Source organism: Lissotriton helveticus, chromosome 8 (genome assembly GCF_964261635.1).
Source record: "Lissotriton helveticus chromosome 8, aLisHel1.1, whole genome shotgun sequence".
Lineage (NCBI taxonomy): Eukaryota > Metazoa > Chordata > Amphibia > Caudata > Salamandridae > Lissotriton > Lissotriton helveticus.
The window spans coordinates 1,057,577,189-1,057,599,162 of record NC_136069.1 but is presented as its reverse complement, the minus strand read 5'-3'; the positions used below and the strand labels follow the sequence as shown (position 1 = coordinate 1,057,599,162).

The following is a 21,974-nucleotide window of genomic DNA, read 5'->3' as shown; positions in this document are numbered from 1 at the left end:
TGTATAGCACACATCTGCCAGAGAAACAATCTTCTAAGAGCACACAGAACAATAATGGCAAGCAATAACAGACAAATCAAATAAAAAAATTGCTGTATAAAAAATAAATGATCAAGCAGCTGCAAAATAACCGCAGTAATGAGTCTAGACCCATAGATATTTTTCAGGAAAAGTTCTGCATAATGCGACTCCGTCTGGAGTCAACATACTATCACCAAATGGGATATGAGCCAACTTCAAATCAGCAATGGAAGAAAGTACCCTCCTCCGTTTTGAATAGTGGAAACAATCTGTCAATGTGAAAACCATCCAAAAGACCTGTGGGGCACTGATAGATGGGCAGATTTTTTTAAGACTCTCAGAGCTCGATTTGAACAGTTTGCGGCTTATTCAGACTGAGTTTCATGACATGTATACAGACAGCGGAGCAATACAGTAAGCTAGAAAAAATACTGTATACATTAACAAGAGTAAATGAGATGTCCTCACCGAGGAGACTACTTTTGAAAAAGGGTGGAGATATTCTTGTCAATTAACAAGGATGCATTACCTAAAACTTCCAGCGGTTTAAGTGTTTGAGAAGGCGGAGGTGTATCATTGAATTCAACTGAACAACATTCACACTGCTTTGCTTCATGACTGAAAATTAGGTTTAGGTCTTACTGGTATTAAGACAGATGGTTCATGGTTACGCAATACCTACTTTCTGTGTATCAGGGCATTACTGCAGATGTATAAAGTTACTTGACCTATTAAGAGCTATGGACTGTGACAGGGTGCAAAAGGAAACTAATAAACATTGAATAGTATGGGAAAGAGATCAGAGCATAGGATCCAAATAGTAAAAAGACTTTAATCAGATGGGTAATATCTTTGGGCAGTATTCTTCTTGATCAGTTCTCCAAGGAAGACATGCATGTGGAACCTGATGGGTTCAGAATTGTTATAATGTGTCAGTATCCCTTGGTTGAGTTACAAACCCCTAGGCATTCTAGATGACATAGCCTCATTCCATATCCATGGTTACCTTCACTCAGCAGATTTAAACAAACATAAGCATATAAAATGCCAACCAGCCACCATCCTTAATAAGTTTCACCACAACCCAACTTATAATACAAATATATATATATGTATACATTGTAAAAGATAAATGCGAAAAAGGTTTTGTGTTGCATATTTCTTAATATGTAAAGAGTATATCTATCTTAAATGCTCCCTTACGAAAGCAGGTGGGATAGCTCTCCTTCCAGACCTTCTAAAAAGACAACTCTGGGGCACCAGAGTCCACTGAACCATTGCAGATTCCATCAGTACTTCACCCTGAGGACCATTACATATTTTTCCTCGACAAACTTTCATCAAGGGCCACAGACGGAAAACAATGCACATCGCATGAGCTAAGCTTTGAGCCTTGGCACTTACTGTTTTACAAATTAAGCACTGTTAATCCAGCAGTATTTGGGAATAGTTGAAATTGCCAAATGAAGATGAATGCTGCAGGCTACAGCAAAAAGATTCCATTCCACAATTTATTGTGTATATGTAATCTTGTGTAGGCTCTCAACATTTACCCACCCAATGAACAGTGCTCCAGTTAAGAATCTTTAGTAAAATCTTATGATGGCACCACCGTTGGAGTCTTGTGCTTTTGTAAACCTGAAGTGTACTTGCCTGTGTAACCAATTCATGTCATGGTGGCTGTAACCAAATTGCAAATCTGCCTTAGGACCCTTAACATGGCACTGTATGTTTGGAAATGCACTGTCTTTTGAGATTTTTAAGCAAAAGTTTGGAGTGATATTTGGCGCTGCACACACGCACGGTCTGGTTCCTGGCGCACATAGCCAACGCTGCAGCGCACAGAGACCCTACACTGCCGAACACAGAGGAAAAAAATTAGAGGTAACATTTCTCATGACTATCAAAACACTCTTTCTTATGGCCATTACATCAGCCAAGAGGGTCTGCAAACTGCAGGCACTTTTTGTGCACCCTCCTTATGTGACTTTTTCCATATAAATTGGTTCCTCAGAAAATGTGCCTCTTTCCTACTGAAAGTGGTGACACCCTTTCACCTAGGTCAGACCATCGCACTGCCAGCCTCCTATGCTCCACCTCACACCTCCAAGTAGGAGAGACTTTACCACCTGAACCCAAAAAGAGCATTATTGTTTTACATCGATCGTAGTAAAGAGTTCTGGGTGGACAATCAACTCTTCTTTGTGTTCATCAGGGCAAAGAAAGGGAAGGCTGTGTAGAAAAGGACCATCTCAAGATGGATTGTGACCTGATTTAAAATCTGCTATGCACTGGCCAAGAAGCAACCCACTGAGGACATGTGTGCTCATTCCACCAGAGACAAGGCTGTAACCACTGCGTCAGCTTGCCAACTTCCTGTCCTGGACATCTGCTGAGATATGTGTGTCTCTGTACACATTTACAAAGCACTATATTCTGGACAGTAAGATCTGTTGTGATGGCACTTTGCCCATTTGGTCCTCTAGGACTTTGTGGTCTCCAGTCTACTCCAAGACCTGTCTCCGGAGGGATATAGCTTGGGTATATATTCTAAGTTAAGGAATCTGCGACTAGAAGTCTCTATCATATGAAAAAGTTACTTACCTTTGGTTACGCCTTAACTGGTATAGATAATTTATAGCTGCAGATTTCTTACCAACCCTCCCATCCTCCACAATCTGCAAACAGATTTCTCTATGTAGGGTGACGGATGGACGATATTACAACGCGATGTTTTACATCGCAGTACTTTACGACGCATGTTTTACAACGCAAGTTGTTACCACGACTTGCGTTGTTGGGGGCTGGATAGTGAATAGTTTAATTTACTATTCCAACTCCAGTCCCCATGGATAGTAGGGAAGGAGTTGGATAGTAAATTAAACTATTTAGTATCCTGGAGCGCCCCCCAGCGCAATTCGTTGTTACAACTTGCGTTGTAAAAGTTGCGTCGTAAGGGAACTGCGGTGTAACATCTGCGTTGTAAAGGATGTTCCCCAGGGTGACCCATCTGTAGTGTCCTCCCCAACATGGATACTCATAAATGGATACACCACACATGGAGCTTGGTTTTAAACTTCTTTATTCTATGTGTAACTGCGAACTCCATATTCTAAACATGAATTTCACAGTTCTACGGAGTCCATCTGGAACCAAAAGTGTCCCTTCATCGCTAAGTCACAATACACTACATCTCCCCCTTTGTCAAATATATATATATTTTTTTACAGACATTTATGTATCTATGTATTACCTACTGGTGGCCGCCAGTAGGTAGTTAATGTGAGGACTAGGTTTCCATAGGAAGAGTGCTTATAATTTTGCCAATAACTTTGGCGTTGTTTGACGAATTTTCGTGAAATTTCAAAAACTAGTTAGATGCTCCATTCATCTGACATTATTTGACATTCTCCTTTATAAATAGACTGACAGGCATTGGAGATAAAAATACACCCACACAATAGGGCTTAGACCCCCAACACAGCACAGAAGCAGTTCTACTGGTTGTGGCTGAGGAAAGTAGATCTCTGTTGGACTAAGGAGGTTTGGCAGCCATCGTTAGATCATGCAGTACTTATCCATAGGATCTGTATAGTAGGTGTTGTCAGCTGTGCCTTGAACAGGCGTTCTTCTGTTTTGAAGGACAGAACATTCAATGTGCTAAACCATTCCTGCTACTCTAATAGTCTCCTCCTATGTTGCGGGGTGCCTCGGGGTTTCTCCCTGAGCCCCACTCTTCTTACTCTTTACATGTACAATCTGGCTGAAATTGTGTGTTCTTTTGGATTGTTAGTGGTTTCCTATGCCGACAAGTTTGTTGAAAACCTATCTTCTTGAATTATCTAACCAACCTGTACTTAGTGTCTGAAAGCTTGTTTAATGTTATTCGCCTTAAACTTTTGTACGCTTCTTTCTGTTCTGCACAATTATTGGGGAAAAACAAATCTCTATTCTCGATGCAGTAAATAAATATGATTACTGAACATGCATATGCCCCAATATGAGTCCTTATCGACCATAGTACCCATTTTAAAAAAAGGGGGATTTTATGGCTCCCAAATGTTATAGACCAAACTCTCTCTTATTGACAGCACAATTAAAGTTATTGGAAGAGTGATATATAATCGTCTTGTTAAGTTGGCCGAACTGCATAACATTCTCTTGCCCTTCCAGTACGGGTTTTGCCGTGGACTAGTAACAACTGAGCAGTGCTTAAATTTGAGCTTAATCATAAACAAATACACTATGGCCAAGCAGCACTGCCCCTTGTACCTAGGGTGTATGGACCTGTTCACTGCCTTTGACTCAGTTAATAAGGTAAAACTGTGGTTAATGCCGCTTAAACTTGGGATTGAGGCCCCCCTGGTCAACTTTTTATATTACCTGCATGCCGATTTGAAAGTCAAGGTGTGCATCATTCAAAAAGGTGACATGTCGCCTGAGTTTTGTAAATAATGTAGAGTGCGGCAAGAGTACATACTGGCCCCTTTACTTTTTATTCTATATATATAAATTACCTTTGCCCTTACCTGACATCCAGCCTTGTCGATACCCCTCGGATCGCTGGAGTTCAGGTGCCCGCACTATTATATGTGGGCGACGTAGTCCTATTGGCACGTACACCTAAAGCTTATGTGTGCTAGTGGACCGTTTTGTGCTCTTCATGAGTAATCTAGATCTGACCATGAATAACGTCAAGTCACAAATCATGGCACGTGAGCTGGCAAAAGTACATTAAGCAGAATTATTTCTAATGGACAACCTTTGGTTGGCGTTAAAGATTTTAGTTACCCAGGAATGACAATTAACCCTGCAGGGGTTGTCACTTGAAGCTCAGTAGATCATCGGAAGCAGTTTTTAATCTCTTCAAACCCTCACTCAAAGTTAATATTGCTCCTTTGTTAAAAATGTACAATGCTCAGTTCATCTCCAGAGTATGGGGCAATGGTTTGGGGCTACCACAATGCTTCTTCACTTCAGTTGGAAGAAAAACAAATTTGTCGAAGGTTTTTACATCTCCCTCCAACAATCTCGTGCTGTATGGTTCATGCTGAGCTTGATCAGCATTACATTGAAGACACAGTCCACTTGGCACCCCTGCTGCTTTGCAATTTGCATCTGGGTGAATCCTCATACCAAGCTATGCAGGGATATTGTAATGGATTGTCTCAGTCTTGACAGAGTGTCCCTCCGCTGAGCAAGTTATTTATCTTGGTCTTGAATTAACTCATTGGGAGCGTTATTTGCCTTTTCGGTTCAGATCTACTACTGTATGGGATCTGTTGTGCTTATCTGGCTTTTATGGCAACTCGGGGAACTCAGCAACATTTTGCCCTTGTGATAACCTTTCTGAACAGTCTATCTTGGCTTACATTTTTTGTGTGCTTATTTTAACTTTGCAGGAGCACACTTTCTCTAGCTTTTGTTAAAACTATCAGTTATCGCAGATGATGAAGCATTACACCATCTGTAATTGGTAAACACTCTGGATATTTGTGTCAGAATATGCTCTTTTTGAAAAGCTGCTATCAGAGCGTGGAGAACGATGGAGGGCTAATACATTACTTAAGGTTGTGATGGACTTATTTTATATGATTGGCACATCTGCCTTGCATGCATTTCTTTTATTCCTTTTATCTTTTATCTTCCTAATGCTGTTCTTGAGTGGTTTTAGCATTGATATTTTGTACATTTATATACTTGTAAGAGTTCTTTGTGTTTGGACATTGATATTTATCTATTGAGATACTTTTGTGTTCTAATGAATTTTACCTATTTGATGTTCGAATTGTGGAAATTCTCTTTTAATGTTGCTGTATCAATATGTTGTGTAATGCTGTTTCTCTGTTGTTTATTGCCTGTCTGGCCGATTAAAGCATTACTGAACTGAACTGAATTATCCAACCAACCTCTACGTGGTGTCTGAAAGGTGGTTTAATGTTATTTACCTTAAACTTCTGTACTGCTTTTTTCTGTTCTGTTCTGCACAATTGTGGGGGGGGGGGCAAGCTATGTTCTTGATGCAGTAAATAAATATGATCTCCATACATTTTCTTGTGGTCAGGCATGGCAGCAGAAAATACAATACTTGTCGTAGCAAAACGTATGCTTGCTATGAACTCAGGACAAAGGAAACTTGGATTATTATAGGTCAGTTTGATCCTGGTAGTGAAAAGTGCTATTGAGAGTAAGGAACAGCTCTTTTCTGCAACTGTAGTCGTGGGTACGTTCAAAATTTTATTTTAAATGGTCATCGTCTAAAAAGCATAAAGGAAAGAAATAAATAACGTAGTAACTCCTGTTCTTCCATACATATACGTATCTCAAAGACATTGAAATAGTGAAGCCCCCCCTCTCTTGATTGAGATATAGAGTCTGACAATGTCTGTGTCTCAAACCTAATCAGGTGATGTTTGAGTGTCTTCTGAAATGGCCACATTGACAATTTTTCAGTCACTCAAAGCAGTAATGTGTGTTTCACAAATAAAGAAACAGTTTTAATCTCTGACCCTCACCATATCGATTTTACAGCATGGAAGGAAGGGTTTGGTGTCACAGATGTTGGATACCTCGGGACTCTTCATATGCTGATTATTGATGGGTTGACGAAGGCCTTACATGAGCCTCTGAAGATGGAGTGGTGATGCCACAGAAGGTTTTTATTTATTTATTTATTTTTGTAGTTTATACAGCGCGCAGCTACCCCCGAAGGGGTGTCCCGGCGCTAGAACCAGAGCCTCAAGGCAAAAGGGAAGGAAAGGATAGCAGCATGAAAGGGATCAGAGTCCGGAGAACAGCCAGGTTTTTAATCTAGCACGGAAGATGGGTTCAGAAGGACAGAACCTAAGATCGATTGGGAGACGGTTCCACAGTTTAGCAGAGATAACGCTAAACCCTCTGCCGCCCATTCTGGTGCGTCGAAAGCGAGGAGAAATCAGGAGGCGTAGGTTGTTAGATCTCAGGGATCTAATGGAATGAGATATAGACACTCGCTTTTTCAGGTAGTTGGGTCCAAGGTCGTTGATAGCTCGGAAAGCGAGCGTAAGGATCTTGAACTGAATGCGGCTAGCAATGGGAAGCCAGTGGAGCTCTTTGCGATAGGAGCTGACTGACTGACGGTATGGGATATTTCCGATCAGTCTAGCCGCCGCGTTCTGGACGATCTGGAGCCGATCGATCAGATACTGAGGAGCGCCCGCGTATAGGCTATTGGCGTAGTCCAGGTGGGACGTGATGAGGGCCTGGGTGACTGTTCGGCGGGCGTCCAAGGGGAGGTAGGGAAGTATCTTCTTGATCATGCGCAGCTTCATGAAGCAGGCAGATGTAACCTTGTTGACTTGTGCTTTACATGAGAGAGAGTCGTCAAACTGAAAACCCAGGTTGCGAGCTGAATGGACAGGGGAGGGAGCGGGGTCAAGTGCAGTGGGCCACCACCGTGAGGGGGGGATAGGATTTTTCTGGTTAAAAAACAGCACCTCTGTCTTATCCGCATTGAGTCCTAAATGATTGTTAGTCATCCAGACACGAATGCTGTCAAGACATTGGCAGAAGTTGGCAAATGTGGAGTCCGAGTGGTCTCTGAAGGAAAATATCAGCTGAGTATCATCAGCATAAGAGACCACTCTGACTCCGCAGGACTCCACCACGGCGGCCAGGGGTGCAAGATATAAGTTAAAAAATAGAGGTCTGAGGGCAGAACCCTGCGGCACACCACACAGCAGGGGTTTATCTTCTGATTTGAAAGGCCTGAGCATCACCCTCTGACTTCTTCCAGTGAGGAAGGATTCAATCCAGGTGAGGGCAGTGCCACCGATGCAGACCTGCTTGAGACGGTCAAGGAGGGTAGAGTGGGAGACCATATCAAAAGCGGCGGATAGGTCGAGGAGGACAAGCATGGCCTCCTCGCCCCTATCCACACACTCACAATGGTCTCAGCCACTTCCAGAAGAGCCGTTTCAGTGCTGAAACCCGCTCGAAATCCGGATTGTGAGTCGTGCAACAGGGAGTTGTTCTCCAAATACTCCGTTAGTTGCAGTTGCGCGGCCTTTTCCAGGATTTTTGCGGTTTGGGGAGGAGGGAGATGGGGCGGTAGTTAGCGAATATAGTGGGATCGGCATCGGGCTTTTTCAGGATGGGGACCACTAGTGCTTCCTTCCACGTGGTTGGGAAGAAGCCATGTTGGAGGGAGGCATTCCAGATGGAGAGAAAGGAGTTGGCCAGTGAAGGGGCCAGCTCACCCATGAGTTTGGCAGGGATAGGGTCGGACGGTGCACCAGATCTGCATTGGGTGAATAGCCCGAGTGCGGTCTCAAGAGTCAGCTTGTTGAAGGACTGTAGGGAGGCGGATACCGGGGACCTTGAGTAGGGGAGCTGGGGGGATAACCCACTGGGGAATGAGGTACGAAGTTTATTTATTTTTTCAAGGAAATAGTCCGAGAGTCCATCGCATAGTGCCTGGCTAGCGGAGTTCTGCGTGGCCCTAGCGGGGGGGTTGATGAAGTTTTTGACAATGGAAAAGAGGGTCTTTGATGAGTTCTTGGCGTTAGCAATTTGTATTGAGAAGTAGTCTCTCATAGTTGTTTTTTTTAAGGGAGCAGTACCAGGTGTGGAGTCAGTGGCACACCACAAAAGGCACTAAATGAGCAATCTGTGATCCTCATGGTTCTTTGATGAAATCTAGAAGTTCCTTTGAGTTGAGCCCCAAAATTATTTTGCCATTGGCCATGCATGATGAATCATTGTAGTGGGGAGGTTGGTATTATATTGTCGTTTGGGTGCGTTATGAGGTGTCTAGAGATGGAGAAGGTGAAAATGTTTAACCAGAATTAGCTGAGGCGATGCATGTTTTGCAGTATGTGAGTGAACTTGAATACCTCACCAGACAGTGTAGTCAATGAGGTGATGCCATCCACACTTCCAGGTGATTGCAGCACTTTTACCGTTTGGTTAAGATCTTTTTCAAACATGTGATGCAAACCTTCCAGAAGTAAGGAGATGGGCATCCATGATAAACCAACTGATGCCCTGCAGAAAGGCCTTGGGATGAGCCACCCTTTCTCCCCTTTGATAAGGTGTTTATGTATGTTATCACTTTTCAGTGCAAATCACTTGTACTCTGAGGTGGAGTTTAATTAAAATAATTGTCAAATCCACTGGTATGGCTTTTTATTTCAAGTCTATGTGTTTTGTAATAGTTGACAACTTTATGTATGTTGCTCGACTGCACTATAAAGACAATCCCATATTGAAGCATCATCTTATTTTACAACATCATATATGCTGAGAGTAGAGACCCTTATCTCAGCAGTTTAAATTAGCGGAGTTAAGTTGGGCGCTCAAGGAAGAAAGTTATGAAAAGGAGTCAAAAAATTAAGTTTGCAATGTAACTAGGATCAAATCTACTGTCATGCTTTATAACTGCTAAGGAACCGAGTGCCACCTGAAATCTGACTTTTGTTGTTGTACTGAGGTCCTTCTAGTACAATGATGAAAGATAATGCGAGCCAACCTGTTCAGGCCAAGAAGGTATTACAATATACATTGGGCCAGATAGATATGAGTCCTTATCCATGCAGGCCCTTCTCTCCATGACAGGCAAGAGGAGGCAAATGTGGTTTAGATATGCACATTTTGAAAGCCACTGCTAACTCATGCTCTGTACTCAACTGGAAAATTGACTCTGTGTCGATAGAAATTTCCTTGCTCAGGGTGGATTTAAATAAGTTGCTAAGAGGACAAAAACAAAAGACGTTGTGGTGGCGTCTATAAAAAATCACATGGCAGAAATGCGCAAAACTATTATCAAGCTACAAGAATCAGTGTGAGGGCTTGAAACAAGGATAGATGATGCAGTGGGCAGATGCTCTAGAAACAACTTACGCTTTGCTAAAATTGGCAATGGCCCATCTATAAAGTTGTACCTAGACCAATGAATAATTGACATGATGAAACCCAGTGGTCTTTCAAAAAAGATTTCTATTGATATGGTTTGTACAGCGCTGGTGCTCTCTAGTAGAGCAGGTTCCATTCCTAGAGCTCTCATTGTCCGGTTCCTGAATTTTTGAGACATGGATGCGATCATACAGGAGGCCCAGACCGACAGTGCAGGGCAGTATGAAGGCTAGAAGATGAAAATATTAATTGATCACTCCCTGCTAGACCACACCAATGCTGATCATTTCAGTCTGTAAACTGGCTACTCTGGCACAATGGGCTATAATACATGCTTCTCTTTTCCTGCTAAACCTGGGGTAAATAAAGATGAATGCTATAATTTCTTTATTTCACCAGAAACATTGAATACCTGTGTAAGAGAACCACCTGCTACAGGAACAAATTAAAGGAGTAAGACTACTCAGGGATTTTGCAACACTCATAGCATGAAGGGTGGTGGTGAATGAAGATTACTAGATTGTTATGCAGTCACTGTTTTCCAGATTTTGACACAAAGATCATGCAACAATACATGGTCTCCAGCTTTATCCATACCAAGCTTGGTTGGTGTACCTTTCCTTTTTGAGGCCATTGTCAATCCAGTTACTACTTTGGTCCTACCACTTCTGCTGAGAAATGTGATTTCACATGATTACTTATTGATTTGTGAATACGGCCAACATCTTACACTGGTGTGCAGATGATCTTATATTTAAACATGTAGTTGCAGAAGCACGTGGATGTACTGAGTTCATATAGTATGTACTTTTTTGTGTATTTTTTGTACATTATTGTAGTCAATCCCTTGAAAGGGCTTAGGGGTGCCTGGCTTCCAGGTATAATTCAGTGGGGCCCACAGAAGTCAAAAGGTTAAGAACCACTGGCCTAAGTGATCCAAAGAGTACACACATCTAAACAAAAAAGTCCTAAACCAGTCATTGAAATGTTGTGTTAGCATAATAAAGACAACAAAAACAAATATTTTCTCTAGTCCAACAAAAAGATTACTTGTGCTCCATCTTCAAAACCTAACAGGAGCACAAAAGGGACATCTGTCAAATGCCATGGCCTTAGAGTACAGACCTTTCAAGCAGTAGCAACAATGAGCAACATGAAAACTAGTGGATGAATGGGGCATAAGCCTCCTCCCTCCTTGTAATTTGTATTGTTCTTCTTTGAAAAATTGATGACATGAAGTGTTTCAGACATCTACAGCTGTTTGTAGCCAGACCTGGAAGGTATATAACCGATCCATGCTTACACAATTGCTCATCGAAATTCAGGACACAGCGTATATAGTTGTCTCCAGGTTTGTGAGGTTCCGGAAATGTTAGCTTCTCAGCTTTTACATACTGATTGGTAATACAATGTAGGCAACTTTAGGCCTTTCAAATTCAATATACAGTATAGTTTGTTTATTCATGTCCAATCAGGCTACCCTTTATGAGGGACTGAGAGAGTGAAAGACCATAGGTAAACATACGTTTGGTGTTTCCTACAAACCTAATTCTACCACAAATCCCTTCTAATTCTGAGCACAGTTCTGAACACAATTGTTATGCTGTTCAGTACCTTTCTTGAACACCCTTTGTTACGTTTTTTTTTTTCATACCATCCCACAAGGAAAATCTAAAATCTGTCCCAATGTTTACCTGAAACTGATCCTCAGCATAATCTCTATTGTCCAGTGTACCTAACTGCATCCTCGCTAACCACTTCTCGCAAAGTAGGTCACCTTGGGACCTCAAAACAGAAACCATGTCACTGTGGTGGGAAATGTCAGGCTCAGTGTTCTCAATTGAGAATCTTCAGGTTATATTTTTTTGCCATGTGAACTGTACAAATAATGGTCACTCTATCTCTCTCTGTCTCACACACAGCCAGCTTTTGTTTGCTCCTTGGGGCAACATTTTCCCTTTCTCTTGAGTTCCTCCTCTATTAAGAAATCTTTGACTGTCATGGTATTTTTGATCCTTGCATAGAGAGTTGGGTTCTCGGCAAGCTAGTGCAGCACTTTTCTGTAGATTGCCAACAACCAATAGCCACATTTTGCTAGGGCATGCTGCTACTGTAGTCAAAGGGCGATCCCAATCTATTTGGGTGATTATCTGAAGTGTCTAGCACTTACCTGTGAGGATATCACTCATCAGAATGTCACATCCATTCCAATAATAATTCCTGCTGTACATCCTGTTCTGTCAAACAAGCTTGATTACTGTGCTACCCAGGGAATCACAGATGGGCCCGTACTCATTTGACATTGTCCTCAGGCTTCACAACTTATGGAACCTGAGAATGCTCCAGGGTGGTGCACCAATAAAGAAGGATGGCTTCCCTTATTCTGTTCTTGTCAGATCGCTTTGCAGCACATGTTCATCCATCTGGTCAGGATTTAGACACACAAGGCAACAATGTGATTTACCTTCATTGCCTTAGAGCATTATTGTTGCCAATGCCCTCAATGTGTCACCTTTCATGAGCACCAAATTTGAATCATCAAGAGGTTACTCAGTGAGCAGGGTAAGACATATATGAAAAATGTATGTGTGGTATTAGAAGCCGTTCATGCTAGTTAGTGATGGCAATTTATTAGAATAAACGCATAAATAAAGTTTCAGATCCTATTCTCTTGGTCACATGGTTTTTTGCAAAGAAGTACTTACCGATTTTTCAAAACAAGTTTAGGCAAAGGCACTAGGTTCGACTTTAATACGCTAATGCATGCAAATTGTGTATGTGTATTCTTGTGTCGCTATGTCATCTTAAAACCAGGCGTTGCCAATGCTTGTTTTGTTTTAAGCAGCTGGATTTTGTGTACCTTTATGTATATGTGTGTGTTAACATATATGTGTACATGTATGTGTTACTGGCACACGATTCCTGACCAAAACATAAAAATAAGCCTGCTGCATTGATTTCTTTGTACAATATATGTTTGAGATAAGGAATTTAACATGATAAATCAGTGTATTTTTAAGAGGTAAAATAGTCGCTCACAAAATCCTTTCTATGTATATTTTAAGGAATTGGTAACAATAGGTCTAGTCAAGTATAGTCAAACCTACAAATGATTATGTTCTATTTAGAACAGACGAACTGAGGAATTCACAAACTGTTTTTTAAAAATATCTTAAAATGACTGTCAGTACTCCACATCCGTTTATGAAGACATCTTTCACAGTTGCCTCGAGCACTGCATTTTCATTAGCCATCTGACCAAAACGCTGCTATTTTCAATTTTCAATTTTAGCCATTTAGTGAAAACGAGGGAAACCGTGCTGCTTCTCCTATATCGTTAGTATGAAATGGATTTTTGTGTAACTTTCCTAATTAAATCATTAATAATCTTATAATTAATGGTTGTCTGATGCAGTATTAAAAAACTGCAAAAGCAAAGCCATGAGCAGAATAATTACAGATCGTAGAGCAAACGCTATTATTACAAAAAATGAATACCTTTCACATTTTGCATATTATAATTAAGCCATTGATGCCAACAGTTTCATTTTCCGCTTCGTTACCCTTTAGTGTGCTTTAAATGTTACCCTGCTGTGATTGTACCCTTCTATTGTAGATTACAAACAGAAATGCCCAGGTTAGTAGTGAATACCGATTGTTACTTTGCATGCAGTTCCTGGAAACTATTTTCTCAGCTAGCACTGGCATATATAATTTCATCCTGGGCAAATTTCACACATGTTGGCATTTGATTGTATGTAATAATTTAGAAAATAAACAAATTAACTCTCTTCAAAGTAAAAGTAAAGGCCCCCTACCCAGTATGTACGCCAAGGAAAATACAAAAATATAATCAGTAAAATGTTTACCTCTTTGTAAGAAATTGATTTATTAGTTGTGTGGCCTGTACAAGTAATAGGCCCGCAATCACCTTACTGGGAACCAAGCACCCCATTGTAGCGCTTGACTCTCTCAGGGTAGCGATGTAGTGTAGTTCCTATATTCCCAATAGGCTCTGCGCACTGGAATAATATATCCTATAGATTTGACGTAGGACTGAGGTCAACTAGGTCTCTATCGAATATACTAAACTTAATTGTGTGTGTGCCAGCTAACACAGAGGTCACTAGAAACTTTCTCGAATACACAAGAAGGGATTAGTTTCTGACAACCGCATAAACATGACAATTTTGTTTCTCACGAATAAGAATATATCTCTCAGAGTCGCGGAAACCATAGATAAGTATTTCGCTCAGTCAATCGTGCATGCTTCGTTTCTACAGAGTTGCAGAGAAATAGTGAGACGGGCGTTTCTCAGGCAAGAGAGGTGAACTCCTACAATCGTTATGCAGACTGCAAAGTATAATGCGTACAGCGTAAACAGTAATATGAAATAATACTGTAAAAGCATTGTATGGTTTCTAAGCCATATAAAAATACATACATAAATAACATTGACTAAAATACTCAACTGGTGCTTCTAAATACGCCTACCCCAATGTACCTAACCTAAGTCTAGTACGAGGGAAGGCGTAAGTATTGTGTAGAATAGGTTTAGTTTTTGCCAAGAATCTACCAAAGGTTTCTCTAGGTTCTAATCAGCTCCATGCCTTGGTTAGAATGAAGGAGGTCTTGTATCTCTGTCTCGGGACTCAACTTCCCAACACCCCGCAAGGGGAGCCGGAAACACTTGAGCTGGATTCTCGGCAGGAGATGGGCAGCTTCCTGATCAGTGCGTCAGCTGGAGAGTCGGCTTCCTTCTGCACTTGCTGTAGCGAGTTGCGTCGGGCAAGTAGGTCTTCGAACTGCTCCGATCCACCGTATGTTGCTAGAGCAAATGTAGGTGTATTTATACCTTGAAGGTGTTTAGGAATGCCATAGTTTGACGTAAAGTCGGGCATATGAACGTCAGGAAAGAACCCCTAGGGAATAGTTGTTCTTTGTAAAGTAACTGAGTTCTTGGACAAATCAATATTTAAGCAAGGGCAAGTTCCCTACCTGCTTAAACTGGTTTTCCAAGAAATCGTTGTGACGTTTGGTACGGGTGGAAGTAGCCATGCCTTTATTTGGGTAGCATGGGCTATGCCTAAATAAGGGCTTGATTTCTATGCCTAAATAAGGGCAATGTGAATTGTACCTATATAAGGGCATGAATCGGGGAAAATCACTCTGAGCTTAAAACGCCACACCACAGCAGGGCAGTGCTGTCCAAGGCCTACTCAGGGGAGGTGGTGCAGGCTAGTAATCACCATTCACTGGCACTCAATAATAACACTCAATCGATGATCAGTTCTTTACGTTAGAAAAAGGAGACATACATTTATCACAAACACTACTCAATACTATGCAATAATTTACAAATATATACATTGACAGATGAAAAATACCATATATGAAGCTGTGTAATCGCCTGTGGACCCGCCCCCCTTTGAAGGGGTTACACAAACATATCAAGTGAGTCTATTGGTTTTGTCAAGGTTTAAGAGCAATAAACCACATGTTAAAATCATTATTGTGTATGTAAATGCAATTGTCAAAAATAATACTCTAGCATGAATACATTTATTAATACTGATGAAACATATACTTAGAACAGAAGTCTTGACACCATTATGGCGAACCATTGAAGCATTTAGAATGAGTAAAACCTGTGCCTGTGTACTTTTTATACATTTTTCACCATCAAACTGCACTTATAAAAACAACCCCTAGATGGAATCATATTGTAATGATACTGCACTGCAGCTATACACTTGGCTCCTAGAGAGCGATTCAATAAATTTCCTGTCTTTAACCACCCTTAAGCCTTTCAGCCATAATGAATGCAGCCATATACATAGCCCATAGAGGGCACAGCACTACCAGCTGTGGAGCAAAAACTCTGGCCGGAAGGTGCTTGAAAATATGAGAAAAATTCTGTGCTGGTTAGAGTTTTTGAGTCCCACCCAACTGAGGGTGGGGACTCCTTATGATCTTTGTGGCAAAAGACTGCATTTTCCTGGTGGTGTTGATGGTGAACCTGTCGTCCTGGGGCCACCATAAGGGAATGAACTGCGGAAATTGAGGTGGAAACCACCAGGCGCCGCAGGGCATTATGGGGTGCTGCTCTGGGAGCAGTGAATATAATAGGATCGGCTCTCCCGCTAAGCGTGGTCAGAGTGATTCTTTTTCTTTTTTTCCTTGCCCCGTGCTGTTTTTTCCCTTGGGCGCTCGGTCCCACCTGGGCAACACACATGCATTATCCCATGTTGCTGGCACAGCTCGAGGAGCCAACCCATGCCACCCTGCTGCTCCCCACACCAGCAGCACTCCGGTGTGCTGCCACAGGTCCCGGTGGCCCTCCCCTGGATGGCCTCCTCCTGAAGCCATGAGCATTGTTGGCGACTGGCCTTTCGCTACCCCCATTCATGGGCACAGGGAAAGGGGCGGTCCGGCCACATGGGGGAGAGTGGCAGCGCTCTCCCCTCCTCTTCTCCTGCCATCAAGTTCTAGGGATGGGATCCTGGCCCCCTGAAATGGAAGCACGTCCGGGAGATGGGGTACCCAGCGAGGATGAATCAGAGAAGGGGTCCCCACTCATGCCCTCTCCCTGCAATTGCTGGAAACCTCCACCTTGCATCTCTCCCTGGGCCCTGGCCCGCCCTAGGGGAATTCCATCGGTCGGGTAGCAGGGACCCATGCACTCCGAGGCATGGGGAGGTCAAAGGTCACCAAATTTGAAAATGTCCTAGCTTGAGCCCAGTTGGACCGATTTGGATGATCCTCGGCTCATTTTACTTTTGGTGGAAACTCTATGCACCAGCAGCAGCAACCTTCCACACCTCCAAAGCGGCACAGTCCTCAAAGAGCTGGTTCTGTTGGTTCCTTGTGCCAGCTCTCCTCCTGATTTTGGTTCCTGTGTGCAAGAAGTCCAGGGCTTCCTCCAACTAGTCCTCAGGGGCTGTAAAGAGCCCAACCTCACTGGCCCTTAGGAGACCCACTGGTCTTGGGGTCAACTGGGCAGAGTCCTTAGTCCTGAGTGGGTCAGGGGGCTCCTCCTTCCAGTTCTCCATGGCGGTCCCAGGATCAAGCAGTGAAGTGTAGGAAAAATCTACAGACAAGAGAGAGTCTCCCTCTTGTTTTTAAATGGGGGGAAGAAGGCTCCAGAAGTCAGGCACCCCTAGCCAGTCCTAGTGTGCCCTGTCACCTCTCCACCCTTGTCCCAATCCTCATGCACAGCATACGCTGTGCATGAGGATTGAAGTTGATGATAGTTTGCAAATCCTTAAGGCCAAATTGCACTTTTTCAGTGCTTCTTACATTGCATTTAAGGAATAGCAATTTGTGATTCCTTAAATGCAATCGCAAAATAAGGAATCGCACATTTTGCGATTCCTTATTTTGCGAGGCAGTTTTGCTTTCATACATACCATTAAGTCTAATTGCGATCGCAATTAGGAATGATACATATGGCCAATAATTTTCAATCCATATGTTCAAATTAATTACAATTTTATTTTAAAATTGAGTAAAAATTATGTAAATTAATATTTAGCAAATAATTATTTTTGCTATATTTCTTTAAAATTTTATAAACTTTTTTACTTTACCCTATACTTTACCCTAGGGACCTCTCCACCCTGGTGACTGAGATCTCTCCTTATGTGTGAAAAGTTACTAGTAGTAACTTTATTCTCATAAATTAAGCTGCCCGCCCCTGGTTTCATGCAGTGGGCCATTTAAGTCTACACTTTGCAGTAAATTTACACTCATAAATGGTAAATAGCTGAAAGTATTGCATTTATTACCGAGTGTAAGAGTAAATTTACACATGCAGATTAAATCACGTGTAGATTTACCTTTGCAAATAGCTCCCTTAGACTGTAAAAAAGAACGGCCCTACAAAATGTTCGCATTTACAAAGAAATTATCAAACTCCCCAAACTTGCTTTTCAGCAATTGTTAGGCTGGGCTAAATTGCTATTTTAGATACAGTTCTAGTTTTTATATCGCTAAGTGCTTGATGGTTTGTTAGCTAAGTAAATAATAGTACCTGAAAAAATGTTGCACCAAATCAATAATAAATCCGACCAGTTTGAGTTGGAAGGAAAGCTGGTAGGGAAGGACAGCCAATCAATATTTTTTTAAGTAGGTATTTTGTAGGTCTTTATTTTTCGCATTATACACATAGTTTTTCATTACATGAGACGGTAACCTCTAACATGTGCAGTGTACATCTTCTGGAATTTTCACTCCTACTCCCACTTCCTTCTTCCCGGTCCTATATTACTTAGTAAGGTGTTCCTTCCATTGCAACCAAGGGGAAGAGGAGGGTCAAAGGGTGGGCGTGGGCCAGCAGTTGTATGTAGGTGTGCTTGGTGCTAGAGAACGTGTAGCTCATTTGACGATCCTAGCCCACTTTGTCAGCTGCAGCTCCAGTCCTTCATGCACTAAAAGAAAAGGTTAGTTAATATGGAAGATCTGCTACAAGGAGGTACGCAACATAAACAAAAAGATTGATACGTCAAAGGATGAAGATCCATTGAGTCTGATACATTTTATGTCAACCCCAAATCACCACCATAACCCATGTTTGCTCACTCTAAGTGGTAACAAAGCCCCAATGGGCTCGTGCTTCCAATCGCTGTGTTGAGACTCTGACTGGCTCAGACACTCAAAAATCAGTACATCTTCAAACATAGGGCTGTACATCATCCTTAAATATTACAGCAGTATCAATTTATTATTCGAATAGGTTTTCCGTAATAAACTTAAAACATCTTAATTTCATGCCCTAATAGTGCTTTCTCAAGAACAGTCTGTATATTTTCCTTAATTTTCAGTGAGTTTTTATTCATCTCTATCTATTTCATGCTTGTGTAGCACATAATTGTGGAATCACATTTTTTATTTGTGAGTTTAGATAATTAATTCAGAGACAATAACTGCAGTATTGATTTAATTTGCATTTAAGCACACATCAATTATTTATTTTCAAGGTACATCAATTCTATCATTGATTTTATCAGTTAATTATTATAAGTTATCTGCCAATTCCTTACGATTCTTAGTCTTATCTCTTATTTAGCGTTAAATAAATTACAGCGCCATAAGAGCTTTAGCCTTGTAAAGCCACAGGTTTGTGATTTGTAAGCTCCTTTATCTACAGTCCTCAAGTAACTCATACTGTTTTTTTTTACTTTAGTGAAAAGAGAAGCTATCTCTAATGATGTAACAGCACAGCAAGGTCCGAAGTGGTGATAATCTCAAATGATGAATATTGTAGCAAAATGGGTTCCGGCCATTTAATCTCCCTGGATATTTTGCTTTTGACTACCCTTTTTGGGATTTTACTGTGACCGAGTCTCACCATCTGAGTCTCACTTATGACAAGTTCTGTGGAGATGGATTGACAGTGCTAAACTTCAGTGTTTACCTTTTAAGCTAAAACCCACTGCTGTGACGCTAGGTTAAGAGGCTCTGGGCTGGTTCCACTGAAACACATGAGCACACGTGTGTACACACTTGTGCAAGCTGAGTGCATGAGACTACCCTCTTGCTCAGGCTAGTACCTGTGCACAGGTAAACTGTTGCAGAAGGGTCCCTTCAAGGGTTGGTGCTGACTTGATAAGCCTTGAAAAGTGAGTTGTCATGCATAGTTTATATCTGTAATGATTACTGAACAGGCTGTGCGCTTTACTAATTGATACATTATGGGCGAAATCTGCACCACAGCATAGTTTTGCCCAACTTAGGCCTAGAGATATAGGTCAGGTATGAATCCTAGGGAGAAAATGTGGCCCAAGCGCAGATCTTAAGTCATGTTTGTAATACCTGCACTTCTTATGGCATTAGGAGAATTGCCCTATTTCCCCGGCACAGTCCATAATCAGAGTCCATAATTACTCTGCTGGCCAGTAGGAGGATCAAATACCTCCCAACACAATAGAGCTATTTGACAGTGCCTTGGCTTGTTCCTGGGAAAGGAAGGGATGGGGGCAGAAACTGCATGTGCTATTTACCCTCCACACTGCACCTGGCCTGAGAAGGATCACTCTCCCAGAAGTAAAGGTGACAGCTTGCCCTTTAATGCTAAAGACAGCAGTGGCTCCCCTTTGACATTTTATTTGAAAGGGATCTGGCAGCTATGACAGTTGAGGGCTGGGATGAGACTGTCAGGTAAGGTCTTAACCATAGACCACTACAATCAGCTATGTTGAAATGCTCCAGAATGCTGTGCATAAGTGCTGCGGCAGGGGTAGAGTGATGTTGTGGCACCCTTGAATTCTACAGAGGGGCCTGTTTTCTAGAATTTTCCAACCCCACTTAAAAACTACTTCCCAAGGGAGAGACTGTTGTGACCGTTATGGAACTGGAAGGAACGATGCCTGAGGAATGCCCAGCTGGAAGGAGAAGCCACCTGACCCCACCGCAAAGATGGACCTCAGGACTTTTGGACTCCAGCTAGCACCTAGGGCCTACATGGGTTTTTTTCAGGACCTGTGGCACTGACCCTGTAACAGCCTCTGAGGGACAGGAGAGGAACGGACCTTCTTGGGTATGCCATTAGAGGGTTCCTCTGGAACTTCTGTGGATCTTTCCTGCAGCTGAGTAACCTCCCATCAGAAAGGGGCCACTGACTCCACTACTGACACAGAAGTGCTGTGCAATATTTCCGAAGCCATGGTTCTTGGGGAGTGTGGCAAGGAAGTTATTTTGTTGGCAGGCTGTGGAGGGGCTGCTGAAGAAGAGACCCTGGCGAAGGCAGTACCAGGAGCCAGATAGAGCACTGGTTAAAAAATAAGCACCTTAAGTATCAAGTTCCACAAAAAAGTAAAAGTTAGAGCTCCCCACCCAGGGCCAAACAATACATTCCCTATGCATATTGGCCCTGCAGGGCTGGAGAAAAAAGCCCCAGAACTTTGGTCACCTGAGGGAACAGGGTGGAAAACACAAAGCACATTGCGTTCCACAGTGAATTCTGGAAATGCCCCTGGGATGGGCCAGTGCCCAGGACTAGGCACAAGCATACCGGGAGGGAGTATGCTTGGGACCCCTTCCCAAGAAGATCCATGGACCCGGGATCCTTTCCTACACAGCCTAAAAAGCTGAAAAGCTTGTCTGGGGGGCCCATCTCCTCAGAACAGAAATAAAGATGAGCGCCACAGCAATCCCCTGTCTTGTGCTGTTAAGTCCCCGCCCTTTATGCCCATGTCTGGGGAAGTGTGGCTCACACTGCACTCCAGCACCACGCTCACACAGAGAGGATGATGAAAACTGCATTCTCCTGTGCTGGGACAGGATCTGTCGCTCAAGAGAGCCAGCTAGGCGGCCTAGTTCCCCAAATGAAAGCACACGCCGGGTGACCCATTAAAGTTCAGTAGTACCCAGTCATTAAAAAAAGTGCAGAGTTGCAACACGAGGCCAATAAAAAAATTAAGAAGCCACTCAGTAGTTATTTAGCAATTCGGGTGAAAAAGCACCACATAAGCCCCCACGAGGAGATCAATTTAGTCCTTTAAGTCCTGACAGTAATATCTGTTGACACCTAGGTGGCGATGGTTGTGGTTACTGGCCCATGGCCTGATCAACCAACGAAGACATTAAAGAATGAGAATACTCATTTGCTGGTTCACCTGCTCCATTCTGAATGAGAAGAACCGTGTTTATTACTGTGACTTCTTCCCTGTTTGTTCCTGTTGGGTCCACCAGCGGTTAGTCTCTTTGGAAAAATAAACACTGCACCGTCAACACATACAGCATGGGTAAGAACAGGGGAGCAATACCTTTCAGCTCAGCTGTTGAACTGACCTAGTCGTGGAGTCCTGAAATACAGAACTTTACATGAAAATCTTTACATGAAAATGAATTCCTGACTGGCGCCATTTATTATCATGAAATATATAGAGGCATTCATGGGTTAGCACTTAGAACATAGTGAGGTGGCTGGGTACGTGAGGGGAACTGAACTGAAATATATAAGTTGGATTATGATCTCAGGAGCACTCTTTGGTGAAAATATAGTCCCCACAGCCTCACCTGCTGATCTAGGCTTAACATTGGAGAAAACCACATACCTTTTC

General features: G+C 42.4%; 1 protein-coding gene across 1 annotated transcript in view; it reads left to right on the top strand.

Moving 5' to 3' along the window:
- Positions 1 to 21,974, top strand: part of CFAP47 (cilia and flagella associated protein 47) — a 2,858,849-nt gene that overhangs the window by 1,529,209 nt on the left and 1,307,666 nt on the right. The window lies entirely within an intron of this gene.